The sequence below is a fragment of the Alligator sinensis genome, unplaced genomic scaffold, assembly GCF_000455745.1.
Source record: "Alligator sinensis unplaced genomic scaffold, ASM45574v1 scaffold1218_1, whole genome shotgun sequence".
Taxonomy (NCBI): domain Eukaryota; kingdom Metazoa; phylum Chordata; order Crocodylia; family Alligatoridae; genus Alligator; species Alligator sinensis.
Genome location: NW_005842619.1, coordinates 181181 through 195120, shown reverse-complemented (window position 1 = coordinate 195120; position 13940 = coordinate 181181). Strand labels below are relative to the sequence as shown.

General features: G+C 41.5%; 3 long non-coding RNA genes across 3 annotated transcripts in view; all 3 read left to right on the top strand.

The window, feature by feature from the left end:
• LOC112551840 overlaps positions 1-13940 on the top strand; it is a 121082-nt gene that overhangs the window by 18233 nt on the left and 88909 nt on the right. The window lies entirely within an intron of this gene.
• LOC112551842 lies at positions 1910-7743 on the top strand. Its single transcript, XR_003096152.1, has 3 exons — positions 1910-2148; positions 5115-5286; positions 5582-7743. It is a non-coding gene; the product is annotated as an uncharacterized LOC112551842 (long non-coding RNA).
• On the top strand, positions 7749-12515 carry LOC112551841. The gene is made up of 2 exons (XR_003096151.1): positions 7749-11101; positions 11231-12515. It is a non-coding gene; the product is annotated as an uncharacterized LOC112551841 (long non-coding RNA).

Below are 13940 nucleotides of genomic sequence, written 5' to 3'. Positions count from 1 at the left end.
CCTGCTGAAGCTCCTCCAGCTCGGAGAGGGATGATGATCTCCCTAGGATTCTCTGAATTTTAATAACACATTTGCACAAAATCTTGAAGCTGGAAGGAGCGAGTTAAATTGAAAGAAATCGCTTATATGCTACTAGATGAATCCTTGGGTGTCAATTTTATTTAAAAATTAAGAAATAGGAATTTATAAATGTATGCTAAAACAACCATGGCCACAAAGAGGTTTTAATAAGCATTACAAAGTCAAGCTGCAAGCCATCAACTGTGACTCCTTCCCTTTCCCTAAAGAAGGATGGATGGAAACAAAGATGAGAAATACAGCAACTCAGAAAAGGAATACAGCATTTGTGATACAATGCTTCAAGCTGAGTACATAAGACTTGTTTAAATTTTCTGTTGTGTTTGATGTGGGTACGAAACCTCCACATGGGGTAAACAATTGAGGGTTTGGCAGTTCAGATGGGAAAGGGCACAATATTCAGAGATGGCCTGCACAGTGAGCCAAATAACGAACGCACCCTCCTGAAACAACAGCTGGGAACATGCATGCATGAAGATAGTATGGCCCCTCTGAGAAGAGGCATTATTCTACTTACCTGTTTCTCTGGAAGCTGGCAGTGGGCCAGTCTAGTGGTTCAACAGACTAATGTACTGCTCTCTGTTAGGTTCTGCTTCTGAGGAAGCCAGCTGAAGTCCTGATGTTGATAGGATTTTCCTTGCACTAAGTAGTGGCTTCATAAAGCTAACATTTTGCTGATTTTTATTTATTTATTTTTTGAAAGGGAAAAGTAATTTTTTGCGGAAATTCCTTTTGACGGCAGAGTTGTGGAACTAGGAACTGTAATGGAAAAGTGGATTGCCACAGTTTAAAAGCATGAGACTTGAAAGATTGCTTCCATTCCACAGTTAGGATATCCCAGATTGTTCGTGTTTCCTTTGTCCAGTATCCAGTGAATATGAGCTCTTTCAAATGCCTTTGAAAGAGCCAGTGATTGAGAAATGCTTTTAACTATTTTATTGAACTAACGTTAAAGCCACTAACACTAACATTAAAGCTTCCTAAAGCCACTGCTTTAGGAGCTCTGGAAATTGCTGCCAGTGTGAGGTCTGCTGTTAATAAGGGTATATTTACATTGCTATTCAGATTTGTCCTCATTCCCAGCAGCCATTCATATTAAAAACTCCTCCCCTTAGCACCCAACAGCAGTCGAGTCCACCACGAGAAGCATCGAGGGCCAGGGCCAAACTTCATTTGGTTAGCATCCTCCTTGGTGCTACATTCAGAATCCCTCAGCCCCTTCTGCATCCTGCTTGCTGTTTCCACCTAGCTGTAATCAAGGTTGAGCTTAGAGAGGCAGGTGGTGGGCTAACACCGCAGTCGGCAACGTTTCTCTGGCAGGCCGGAACGGTGCGGTTCGGGCTGCGGGTGCGAGGACCCGGCCACCCAGCCACAGTGTGGCCTACGCAAAGATGTTTTGCTGCCCAGCCACAGCATAGCACGGGTGAACACTGCCTGAGCCCCCTGGCTCTGCGGGCTGGGTCCCTGGGCTGAGAGATTCCTCGAAGAGCTCGAGTAGAGCGCTTCTAGAAATCAGCTGGCCCGTTGCTTGCGTCTGGTGTTTGCTGTGACAGGGCCCTGTAGACGGGGGGAGGTGTCGGGGCGGAGGACCAGCAAGCCTTTCTCAAAGGATGGAGAGTTAGCATTACTACAGATTTCTTTTTGGGCATGTCATCTTGTTTCCCACATCATTTGCTGTATAAACATTATATTTATCCCTCGCATAGAATGTGCTCATTTCCTCCCTCTCATCTCTTTGTTTAAGCGTATGCTGTAATGAATATGTGCAAATGATTTCGCTGCCAGCGCTCTTTAATTGTTCTGTTCTTTCCTAGCTACAATGAGCCTCAAAATGATAACAAGGAGCCCTTACGACTTCATCTACAGGGCTGCTCAACACGGGTTTGAATTTGTGGGGTTTTTTGTCCGTGTTGCTGCAATCCGTTCTCCCCCCACCCGTTGGAGTCACTGACACGGTTGTATGGATGTTCGTTAAGGAGAGGCCCAGCAGCATGAGGGGCAGGGTTTGCTACGCTGGAGTCGGAGCATACAACCAAGACAGCAGTCTTCTGATTCACAGAGTTTCCAAAGGTGTTACTCCCTATCCATACTCCCAGGACAGCTCCTTAGTAATGTGTGTGGGGTGGGGGAGTGTGAACAAACCGCGGAAACAGATTACAGAGATTTTATTCTCGCTAAAGCTGAGCAACCGGAGGTCAGCCAAATATAACTGAAAGTATTGCTGACATGCTTTGGTGTAAATGTGCTCGTTCAAATTGACACTGAACTTCCAGCAATCCCTGGATATGGAGGCACTGGCATAAAGCAAACTTGTTAAAAATTCTGTAAATGAATTATTTAGCAGTTCTTTAGATTGCAAAGAAAAATGTTTTATTTCTACAGGAGCTAAGCCAAGAGTTAGCTAAAACACGAGTCTTGATTAGACCTCGGGGCTCCAGTTTCAGGTTTCCTCTAAATAATTTTCGTTAAAAAAATTACATTTGTTTTCTTTGCTTGCTTTTTTAACAGAACGTCTCTCTCTGTCTGTGTCCTCTCTCATCTGACTCTGCTTTACCAAAGATTTGAATTCATATGTTTCCTTTTACAAAAGTTATTCCTTCACATTCTGTGGAAACACTGACGTTTTAAAATTAAATACGCTTTTCTCTTAACAGATTGGCTTTTTGAATTAAGTCGATTATTTATGCTTACATGATTTGGAATGATTTAGGAGAAAATCATACATGACAACATAGCTTGAATGCCTCTGAAAAGCAGAATTTTTCAGCTGGCAATTTTTACCAGAAATCTAAAATGTTGTATAGCGACCTTTGAGTGGAGGTTATTGAAGTCTAACTGAATTGCTCAAACCACTCCAGCTGGTTTTAATAGTTTTTGTGATAGATGGTTGATTTGGAGCTTTGGAGGTACTGCAATCTCATTATTCCAGATTACTTGGTCTTTTGATGTCTGATGTTAAGAAACACCCTTGACTGTTTCTAAAAGGCCGCATATTCTATGCGCAGGATGGAAAGATGGTTTTCGATCAATACGTTCTAAGAGCACTAGGTTTGGGTTCAGAAAACAAGAGCAACTCTTCTCTGAATCTGCATTCAAGAGTAAGCTCCTTATTCAATACTGAGCACAATGGAAGGGGAAAATGCAGCAGGGAGATTGGCAGAATAGATCGATATGGAGCTACCCGTCACTGAAACCAGAACCACAGTCATTCGTCTTCTGGATTGCTAATTGCTGTTCGAGCCAGTACTGAATTAATCTTTTCCAACTCCTGGTGCCTTGTGCTGGAAATGGAAACTGCTCCCAGATGACGCTCCAGGGAATAGCTGAATGCGTTGGGGTGACTTCCAAACCCCATTTTTAAACAAGAATTTATTCTTTGCTTATAGAGTGAATATTTCAGAGGTGCTGTTGATTTACGCTTTGGATTAAAAGAATCTATGGGTACAATTGGCAAGGAAGAAGTGAGCAGTGTAGACAAGTGATTCTCAAATAGGGTGCCCTGAGATTCTGTCAAGGGTGCCACGTCTTAGTACTGTCAAGCCTGCAGACAAGGTTCACGAGATAAACCCACGGTTTGAAAGAAGAACCCATTCTGACCTGCTGTGGTCTGTCTGAGTTCCTTGCAACAAAAGAATCCTTGTATTATTTCTCTGTAGTTGAAAACGAAGAGCTGGCACTTTCTGAGGCATGCCTGGAGTCTAAAGAAGGTTGAGAACCACTGATAGGCACAGGAATTCCAGGGACAGTCAAAGGTGCATCACAGCAGGTAGCAAATTAACTGCTGAGTTAATGCTGCTGTTAGATGCGAGAGGCAAGGATTTCTTAGGATGAACTTTTATTGGACCAATTATGTAGTTACGATAAAGTCAGACAAGCGTTTGGGCGCAAGACCTTCTTCCTCAGGTCAGGTTATGAGGTGCAGGCAAAAGTAAGATACCGCAGAGAATGGGTAAATATACCCTTGCTATTTGGAGTCTAACCTAATAATATCATGTGGCAAATTATGGATATTAGCTGCAGTATTGAAGTGTATCTGGTAACTAGGTAGCTAAATGCAATAATTTGTCTTCAACAGTATGTTAAACTAGCATAAGTGTAAACGAGCCAAATGTGATTTGTTATAATTTTGCGGAGAAGGTTTTTACAGGCTCCTCAGCTTCACAATGGCAGTTAAGCTTTTCATATCTCTGTCCTAATGGGGAAACGCTTGGTCTGTAAAGTAGAATCGTAGTGTTATTCATGAACTCGGGGGTTGATTTAGCTTGGAGGTGGGCTGGCCACACTGCAAAATGCTGCCCCGGTGTTCCCAGTGGCACTGCAGTGACCCGTTGCGTGCTGCAGCAGGCAGCCACTCGGTGATGCTTTCACAGTGGTTTGTGGAAGAACCTTTTGGGCACGTAGGAACGTCGTGGAAAAGCTTTGAAAGACTTGTGGCAGGCAAGGGACTTTGAGGAGATCTGATATCTTTTATTAAACCAACTGACTAGTTGGAAAAAAGTTCTTAGCAAGCTTTCAGGCACAGTCGCCCACCTTCAGGCACTGGGAGTTTCTGCTGTTCTCAGACTCCTTACCTACCCATGTTCTTAGATCAACAGGGCTACAACCAAAAACCCTTGGGCTATTAATCTGTCAGTCCTACAGTCTTCCAAGTTCATTCCTCACCCTGCCTTAGTTTATACCCCAGGGTAGGCCTTGGTTGAAAGCATCAGCCTACTCTGGTTAGGGATTTTTGCATATGGAGGGGAGCCGGCACATGGACAGTACTTGAGTTAAGGCTCCTGATTTAACTCTGCAGTCAAGACAAACCTTAAGAGGTCTTTCTGTAAAAGTTACTCGGGGTTCCTGTCACCCACAGCATAATGTGATCGATCTCCTTAAAGGGCATTGTTGTCATTTTTGTTCTGTGTGTGAATACAATGCTAGTTCTTATTGTACACTGCAAAATCATGCCCTCTGTGAAGGAGAGAGACTTCTTAATGCAAATGGCAACTTTTTTATTTTTAAAGTAACAAGAGCTCCTATTTTTTAACCCTTAGTTAGTCTTGAAAGATAGGCTGGAAGTCCCTTGTTTGAAGTCAGCAAAGCAGTTGGCTGACTCGATTAACAATTGAGATGAGGTGCATCGTTATTGGAAAAACGCATGAAAATCCTGGCCTTGAAATCATACCGTGGGGCAGTGCTTCAGATGCTGCAAGCAAGATGGTCATAGTAAGTGTGATGGATTGATCCGGGTGTGCAAGAACGTTAACTAGGCCGAGCACTCCAGACTGGGAGCGTCGCCTCCCACTGTCCTTTTTCCCCAGTTTCATTTTTTGTATACTTCTCTAGTCTAAGTGCTTCCTTCCTTTTAAAGGCAACCTTTGGGCACATTGTTATCTGGCGTACAGTAAAAACCCAGATTGGGGTGGTTGTTTTTTTTAAACCCCTTTTTAAATTTGACACCATGCTTTATTTTAACATGCATTGGTAAAATTACTGATATTTTTGGTTTATTTTACATAAGGAACCGGTCGGTGAGACAAGTATGCGTTTTGTTCATCTTCATGGCCTGGCGCATCCCCTGTTCTGTGTGCCTGACTGAGGCTACAGCCCACTTGATAAGGTCTTCTGGGGAATTCTGGTGATGAAAGTAACGGATGGGTAACAGGCTCTCCAAACAAGTTCTATTTTGGCAGCCGCAAGGTGACCGGAAGAGAGGTGGACCAAAAGGAAGGCTTCACAACGCATTAAGGATTAAAGCATCAATCTTATTTTATGGGCTATCAGCAGGAACAGATTGAAGGATCTGGCTCAGGACCAGGATTGTTGGTGAAAAGTGACTTCTGTTTTCCACAGTTGGTGTTCAAGGGATCACTGAGGTCAACATACTGTATCATCATAAACGAGTAGTAGTACAGAATTGAAGCCTGTACGTTACTTGCACAAGTTTACAAAGAAAAGGAAGCTTGGACATTGGTTAATCTTGAACCATTTTCGCTGCCATGAATTCAAACCAGATTTTTGACAAAGAAACCAAATAATTTTCTTCATCATCATCATCTTTTTTTAAGAATTCCCATTTTGCAGCATGCATTTATTAAGTGAAACACTTTCTCTTAATCTGACGATGCCTGCTAAACAGGCTAATTATTTTGATAGCAGTGGATGAAAGTAAGATTCAAAAGGAAGGTTGGATGATCTCTTAGCAGAATTGCGTGTCGAGCAACATGCCTTCAGTCAGGGCAGGCTCTTACCTCTAAAACTGACTTGGTTGACAGAAAGTATGGCAAGTAACTTTTGCACAGCCTAAGGCCGAACCATTGCAATCTAATGCTGGTGAATTTGGAAGCCGGCGAGCATTTCTGTTCAATCTGATAAGAGGTGGTTCAGTAGCTCTGCCACTTCAAAAGGCAGAAACGCAATGCCTGTAATTGTAGTCAAGAATGCGTATGTTTTATTTGGGTAGAGGAGAAGGGTGGGAGGCTTGTTCTGCTTCATAGCTATTTAACTTTATTGCTGTATGAAAAATCTGAATCGCCTACGATTTTGCCAGGATTTCTAAGAGATCCGTCTTCACAGCAAAAGTACGCTTACAGCTCATTTTTTGGCTAAAATATGCTGCCCTGGGAAATCTTCCCTTAACCAATGCTTTAAATAATAACGTATTTTAAAAGTTGTTCTGACTAAGGAGTGTGGCAGCTTTTAATACCAGTGTTTTGGGGATGGTGCAAGTAAATATTTCGAGTGGGATTGTCACCCACGTCGCAGTTACTGACAGTGGTATTGATTGGAAGTTACGCTGTGACGCAACTCGCTGAATCCAGGATCCACGGCTCGTAGCGTGGTCTTTGGTTAGCACGTCCCTGTGCAGAGTGCCCCCGGTCCTGCCGAGTGACATCTGGATGGCCACTTCCTGTTGTCTGTTGCACTGAGCAGGACGACGTGGATAAGTGTTGACTATTTAAAACAAACGCACAAACCAACCTGTTTGAATTTAAATTAAACACATATTTTTCTTTAAAAAAACCCAAAAAACAATAAAAACTTGAATATTCCAACTCAAAAGTTATTGTAACTCGTATTAAGGGCTAAGCTTCATGTAATTTATTTAAATATTTTAAAAGGAAAAATAAAATATTCAGGCAGTAAAAAAATTGCTACCAAAGTGTTTTAAACTCATTGTTCCTCGCTAAGTACCTGGAAGCAGAGTTTTTGAATTGTTAGCCAGGCTCTTGACAACAGGAATCTCTTCTGCTGCTTCAGAGAGAGGTTGCTCTTCAGTTCAGTCCTCTAGTTCAGTTCAGTGACTGATTTGTTCAAAGGTAAGAAAGTGATTTGGGAGCTGTAAAAGTAGGCAGGCTTGTTGTACTCTTCCAGGCTGTGGATAAAAACAAGGCATGGGAAGATGGATAGGATCTCTCCGTTCTGGATTCTTAACAATGTAGTGATCACGGGCTGTCCGTGTTGCCAGCTGTCGATGCTGTGTCCTCTGTTGAGTAAATCGGTTGGTTTTAAAAACAAAATACATTCTGATAAACTTATTATTTTCTCATCTGCTACATTTCAGGTCATTTTATTTAAATAATAGAAAAGTAATTTTATTTTGTGCATTTTTAATTCATTTCCAATTTCCATACAAACGCAGCTTGCCACTGCCGCGAGCTAAAAATCATTAGGTAGTGTATATGAAGCGTATCATTAACCGTTTTATAACACGATAAAAGTGTTAAAATTAAGAATCTGAATAAATGTATAAAAGCTACGTTATTGCTTAAATAAATATGTATAAGGATAGCATATAGAATATCCTCTTCATTAGCAGAAAGTACCCAGTTATACCAAAGCGAATCAGTTTTTCGTTAGGAAAATAACCACCCACACCCACCCACACACACACACCCACCCACCCACCCACCCACAGACACAAAAGTACAACTCTAAAACGAGATTAAAATGTTTCCTACTTGCTGATTTTAAATTAGAATTAAAAGAGATGACTTAAATCCCTTGATTGACATCAGCCATGCCAGAACAGGAGGAAACGTTGATATTCCAACATGTTTAAAAAAGGTTAATGGAAGAAGGAGTAAAAGAAGCAGCAAGCCCGAGATGAAGGTAGAAAACGTTATCCAGTTGTTCAGCCGAAGATTTATTATAGATTTCAGTGTCATATAAAAGAGAGAACTGATTTAGTTATAATTTCTCTGCGGGGGCTTGCAGACAGAGGAAACAAATCGATATTTCTAGAATGAAGATCCTTTCCTCTGTTCTCCAGCATTAAAAAAAGTTAGCTAATCTTTCACTGGAAGCCTTGCCATTGATTTTTATATGCCATTAAAAAAAGAACTTATTTAGCTATAATGTATGTATTTCTACTGTGTGAATACGCTGAGGAGGCAGACTGTCACTTAATTAAGCTTTTCCGTACAATATAAGTAGAACTAAATTTCTCAGCATTCTAAATTTAATCCTGCACTATAATGTGCAACCTATTTTCAAAACTAATCTATTTGCTCAGGGGCTCAGTCTCAGATTTTCAGTGAAGCATGCAACATACTTACCGGTAGGATTGAGCTCTAACTATTTTTTCATTTAGTTTCTGTGCATCTCCTTATCTGGGTTCTTGTGTGTGCCCTGCAATGTGATATTTCAGTCTGGGAGTAGTCAGGAATTCTTGCCTTATCAGCTTTCTTGGATGCCTAGCTGTTGTTTGCGCATAAGCTAAGATTTCAATACACAACCTGATTTTTCCTAGCTAGATAGATCTCTCTATATCTATCTATAAATATAGAGATTGATAGATCTATACAGTACAGTCAAATCCCACCGGAAAGAAGATTAGTAAAATTATTGAGAAATAATGGTTTCTGTAGGAGGTAAAAAACTCCACCAGTACTTTTTGGTCGGATGGTTTGCCTTCTGAAGAACTCTTTAAACCCGTAAAAGATGAAACGAGCCATGAAGCATCATCCCACTGAATTAAAATAGGGCCCTGCTTCTCCCTTATATAACAGGATATTGAAATTCCTCTGAAGTACATGCATTAGGAGGAAATCATTTCTGCAAACCTAAAACTTTAGGGTTTAGTTATTTCCTGATCATTCTGTGGTTTTAGAGGAAATAAACTGGATGCTAATCCTCTTGGATTTCATGAGTTGTACCAGCAAACTCTGCTTCAGTTTATTAGGGATTCCTCAGTGAGGAATAAGGTCATGGCCTGGCATGTAACTGAGATAAAGTAGTATGTATGAACAGAGACGTGTCTAACAAGAGGAAGCAGCTTAAAAATGGCTAGGAATGATATATTTCCTTGTCTAAGAAAAGCATAAGGCAACCAGCAATTTTAATATGAAATTCTGAATAAATGTTGGTTGATTGATTGATTTTAATATTTTGGTATGACTTCAGTACTTTCAGCCCTGAACTTCAAAGTGCTTCACAAAAGCAGAAAAGCATTCCATCAGTAGGTCAAATGAGGCCTAGCAAGGTTAAAATGACTCGCCGGAGGTTTTTCAGGAAGTCAAAGTCCAAACGAGGGTTATAAACTTGGTTTCCTGGCACGTCCCCTTGCTCAAGCTACTAGGCCGGAGTGGTGGGATCAAGTGACACCTGGCAGGCAGAACACAGGCAGCATCACCTCTGTGGTGTGACCATTCAAACACACTTGCAGAAATGACAAGGTTATGGTTTTGGTCCAGAAAGGCACTTTTGGCAGTTTCTCCAGAATGAGTGACTGCTCTTATTCGGACACAGTAACATTTTAGCCAGCGAGCAATGCTCAGAGTAATTACATTTTTCAGTACTGAAGTTCTAGCATCTGCATGTTGTTCTACTGAAATGCGAAACATCAGTCTCCAGGATATCCTAGGAACGCCTGTAGCTTGCCAAATGTATTAACTAGCTCTGTTAGCTACTGCATACTCAGTTACACCTTTCCAAAATGGCAAGACCAAGGTAATAGGACCACTGGTCCATGAAATCTAATAGCCTTCTCACACACTGGCCTTGCAGAGAACCTTCAACCCCTCCCAAGTACACTTATTAGGCAGTTTTTCAAAGCCATGCGAAAATGACAACTTTTTCCTGACTCCGGGGTGCCACTAACTTAGGCCTTGGAGCACATGCTCCCCTTGTTCTTGCTGTTACAGCCTGTACATTATTTATACTTACAAATTATGTCACTTTGTGCACTTTGAACCAAAGTCTTCCCAGAAAGAAAGCAAAGGGGGGTGGGGGGGGAAGCAGATTCAAATTAGATTTGATTTACATTTGTTCAATCTATAACATTGCCAAGCTTCTTGAGTTGGCCATCCTAGGAAGTTGGCTGTCATGCTACATGTTGTTTGTATATACACATGTACACACACAGATGTACAACACAGTTGGGACAAATCATTTAGTTCTACAAACCCTAAGAAGAATAAATTGGTCATGCTATTTGATCTCATCTGCCAGCAGCCATTTCTTCCCTTAGTAAGAGCCAAGTGAGGCAAATCCAGATGTCCCGCTGCAGTCACGCGCTGTACTTACGTAGACCCTGACGAGCCAATCAATACAACAACCTCACTCTTATAAGAGTTTCTGTAACAATCTCAATCTGGGATTTAGGAGCTTAGTGGTATTTTCATTTTTGTACCTCGGAGAGCATTACTAGCAGTCAGAGAAGTACAAGATTTCATTAAAGACAACTCATCTTTTATAAATCAGCTGAAGAGAACTGCTAGTCTCCAAATGTTAGTTTTGGTGTTTACTTTAATAGCATCTTACATGTTGCATTACAGTGGTCTCATTGTTCCTTTTTTTTCTTATTTTCCTTACAATGCACATGTCCGGGACTGGAAGGCCATGTGAGGAAGGGAAGAAAGTACCAAATTTGGCAATATTCATTTTCTAGCTTCAGTTAACAACATCCACAGATCCTACATGGATGTTACCTTGCTGCTTGGGAGGGGAATCCTACCAACCCTGTATCTGATGACACTCTGGGCCAAAACTATTCTCCACTCTTGTGTCCCATCCACTAGTCTTCATGTCCACCTCACAAGTGGGTGACTTGACAGCTGCATTGCTTCTTCCTGCTTATCTCTGTAATCGGATAGATTTCTCTGTCCAATATGGCAGATCTCTTTTTGGATGAAATATGAGCTTTATTTCCCTTACTGTTTCCTTTCAGGTAAAAAGCTGTGTTCAGCCTGTCTGGGTAGAAAGCCATTGCACTCCTTTTTATACATGAGTCCCACCTCAGCTCTGTTCTCTCTACTGAAGTATCACTGCACCAGCACCTCGGCCCATTGAGTATGAAATACTGTACAGTTTTAAGCAAGAGCCCGCAGGACAGCCACTTCCCTTGTGCAAGGAGAGAGGAGGATTCCAGTGCAGCATTGCGGAAAACCAGTTTCTTCCAAGCAGCGCTCCAGGACGCCCAAAGCATGACCCTAGCCGGCGAGCATGATACCATCCACAGAGGGTGCCAACGCGGCAAACTTTTTCAAAGGGCCAGAGCTGAGGCTCAATCCCGCATCCCCACACTGTTGAGATGGCTCTTGAATCCAACACTGAAGCCTTTACAGTTTGCCAGCACAGCAGCGCTCCTCGCAGAAAGAGGAAGGCTTCGTTGCAAATACAGTGGAAACGCTGAACCAAATCTCAGCTATAATTGGTGAACAGTGACATTGTCCCTAATTGGGGAAAATGATAATCCCTAGCAAGTAACTGAATTGTCAGGGAAGGCTAATATTTAGGTTATTCCACCAAAAGATACAAAACTGCATGGTATATTCACCTTTGTCCAGACAGGTTTTGGAAGTAGGAATATTCAAATTGCATTTGCTAATTCAAGGTGTTTGTCAGTATAGCCTCTGGCAGATATCTACATCTACCCACAGACAGAAACTGTGTTAAGGTCAGAGTGCCCTTAGTTGCCCCTGACTGCCCCACGCAGAGCTGACTGGCACGGTTCGGAACCTGCCTACGGCTGTAGCAGACCCCTGGGCTGGAAACAAGTACCACTGTGACGAAGCTATTTTGTTTCCAACATTTAGATACTATTACAGTGCATTAATATTAATATTTTGAAAAATGGATGGATGCCTTTTTGGAAACAATGTTGATAGCTTGAAAAAGACTAAAATGGTTACCCTACTTTCATATATTTTATTATATGAGAAATCTTGGTTTTAAACGAATCGGAATGGATTCTTAAATTTTAAACAGTCTATGATGTACTACTAGATGGGTGTATCCCAACGTGAGGAAAGGTATATTTTATTTTTATGTGAATGCTGTTTTAGTCTGCAATGCAAGCTGCTGGATGTTCTTAAATCTGTAAGCTAGGATGGAGGAAAAAAGCATTCTCTTGTGCGAGTCAGAATCACATTTTTAAGTTCTGTTTTGAAAGCCTATCAATTTCTTTTGATACTGGTAATTCTCAATAATAAAATGATTTTTTTCCAAAGAGACAATTTGCTATCCCACTTGCTAATTAAATGCGATAGGCTTGGTAATCAAGCCTACAACTTCTCAGGCTGCTTGGCTTTCCTTGCACTCACAGCGATCTCAGCTGACATCCTCTTGGTGTCGTTTCCAGTAGCTCTGAACAAAGTTCAGGGCTGGGGCTAGGACTGGGTACATTTGCAGAGTATCCAGTTAACTGCATTATCTTCCCAAATAAGCTTTGACTAGACAGGATGGATCCAAAACTGCAACATACATTTTTCTCACTTGTAGGTTATGGTTTCAGTACCTGTTCTCATGCTGGGAGAAAACAAACTTGTATTAAAAAGCCACTCCCCACTTCCAAACAAAGATGGTTAAAAGACAGGCAACTACAGCAACAGGTGATCTGAGTCGAATCATATTAACCGTGTTGATTGTCTTCCATACCTTTCTGAAAGAATACTTCATTACCATACAAATGGAAATAATGTGTTTCTGGCTGCCACATAGCAAGACACAGAACACACTAACTTCCAAAATTTATATAGCGTGTACAATTGATATTCGTAAGACACCAGCTGTTACAATCTCTGATCAAATTTATGACTGGAAGTCAGTAATGAAACTACACTGGAGGAGAATGCAACAAGCCCATTCCCCAGGGTATGATGATCTGGATCAGCATTTTTCAACCCATGGGTCATGACCCGAAAGTGGGCCGCAAGAATATATGAAAGGGTCACAAGCAAACTTTAAAAGGGATTCTTTCTCCTTTAAAGAAGGAAGAGCTGGAGTTAAGTTTTACAAGGACCGTGTCAGTTTCCCTTGGGGCCCAGAACCATGGACAGGGCAGTCGGGATCATGGGAGGAATTCACTTTGTCATTTACCTTCTCCATTCAAATAATTTACTTAGGAGTAACCTCCTCAAAATCAAGGAGTGTTTGGCACCTGAAAACAATGCAGGTATGGTACTAAATACCTATTTTCAGTCTGACCAAGGGTCACATTTATTGGAAAGCTGTCAACTGGTTCCATCTGCAGTTGCAGTTAGGCGAGGCATGTGTGTCTGTCTGCCAAGTAGATTTAAAAAAAAAAATCTTTGCCACTACTTAATAGCGATGTGTTTTAAACTGGTTTATAGAAGCCCCAGTGCTGCATCTGAAATGCAATGTCCGGGGTGCTTTTACAAATGCAGTTACGTCTGCACGTGCAACAGTGCTGGTCTAAATGGTCACAAGAAACTATGCATAATTCCTATCTAGTTTTTCGAAAAAGGAGATCTTGCCTACTGAGATCACCACCTGAGATGCATGATCCTCCAGCAGCAAATGCTTTACACTTGGGATGTTACACAAGCAATTGTCTGTTTTACATTCATGAGCCTCTACTATTTCTTAGAGGCCTGAAATATTTCAACACTCTCTTCTTAAATTATTGAGTAGGAACA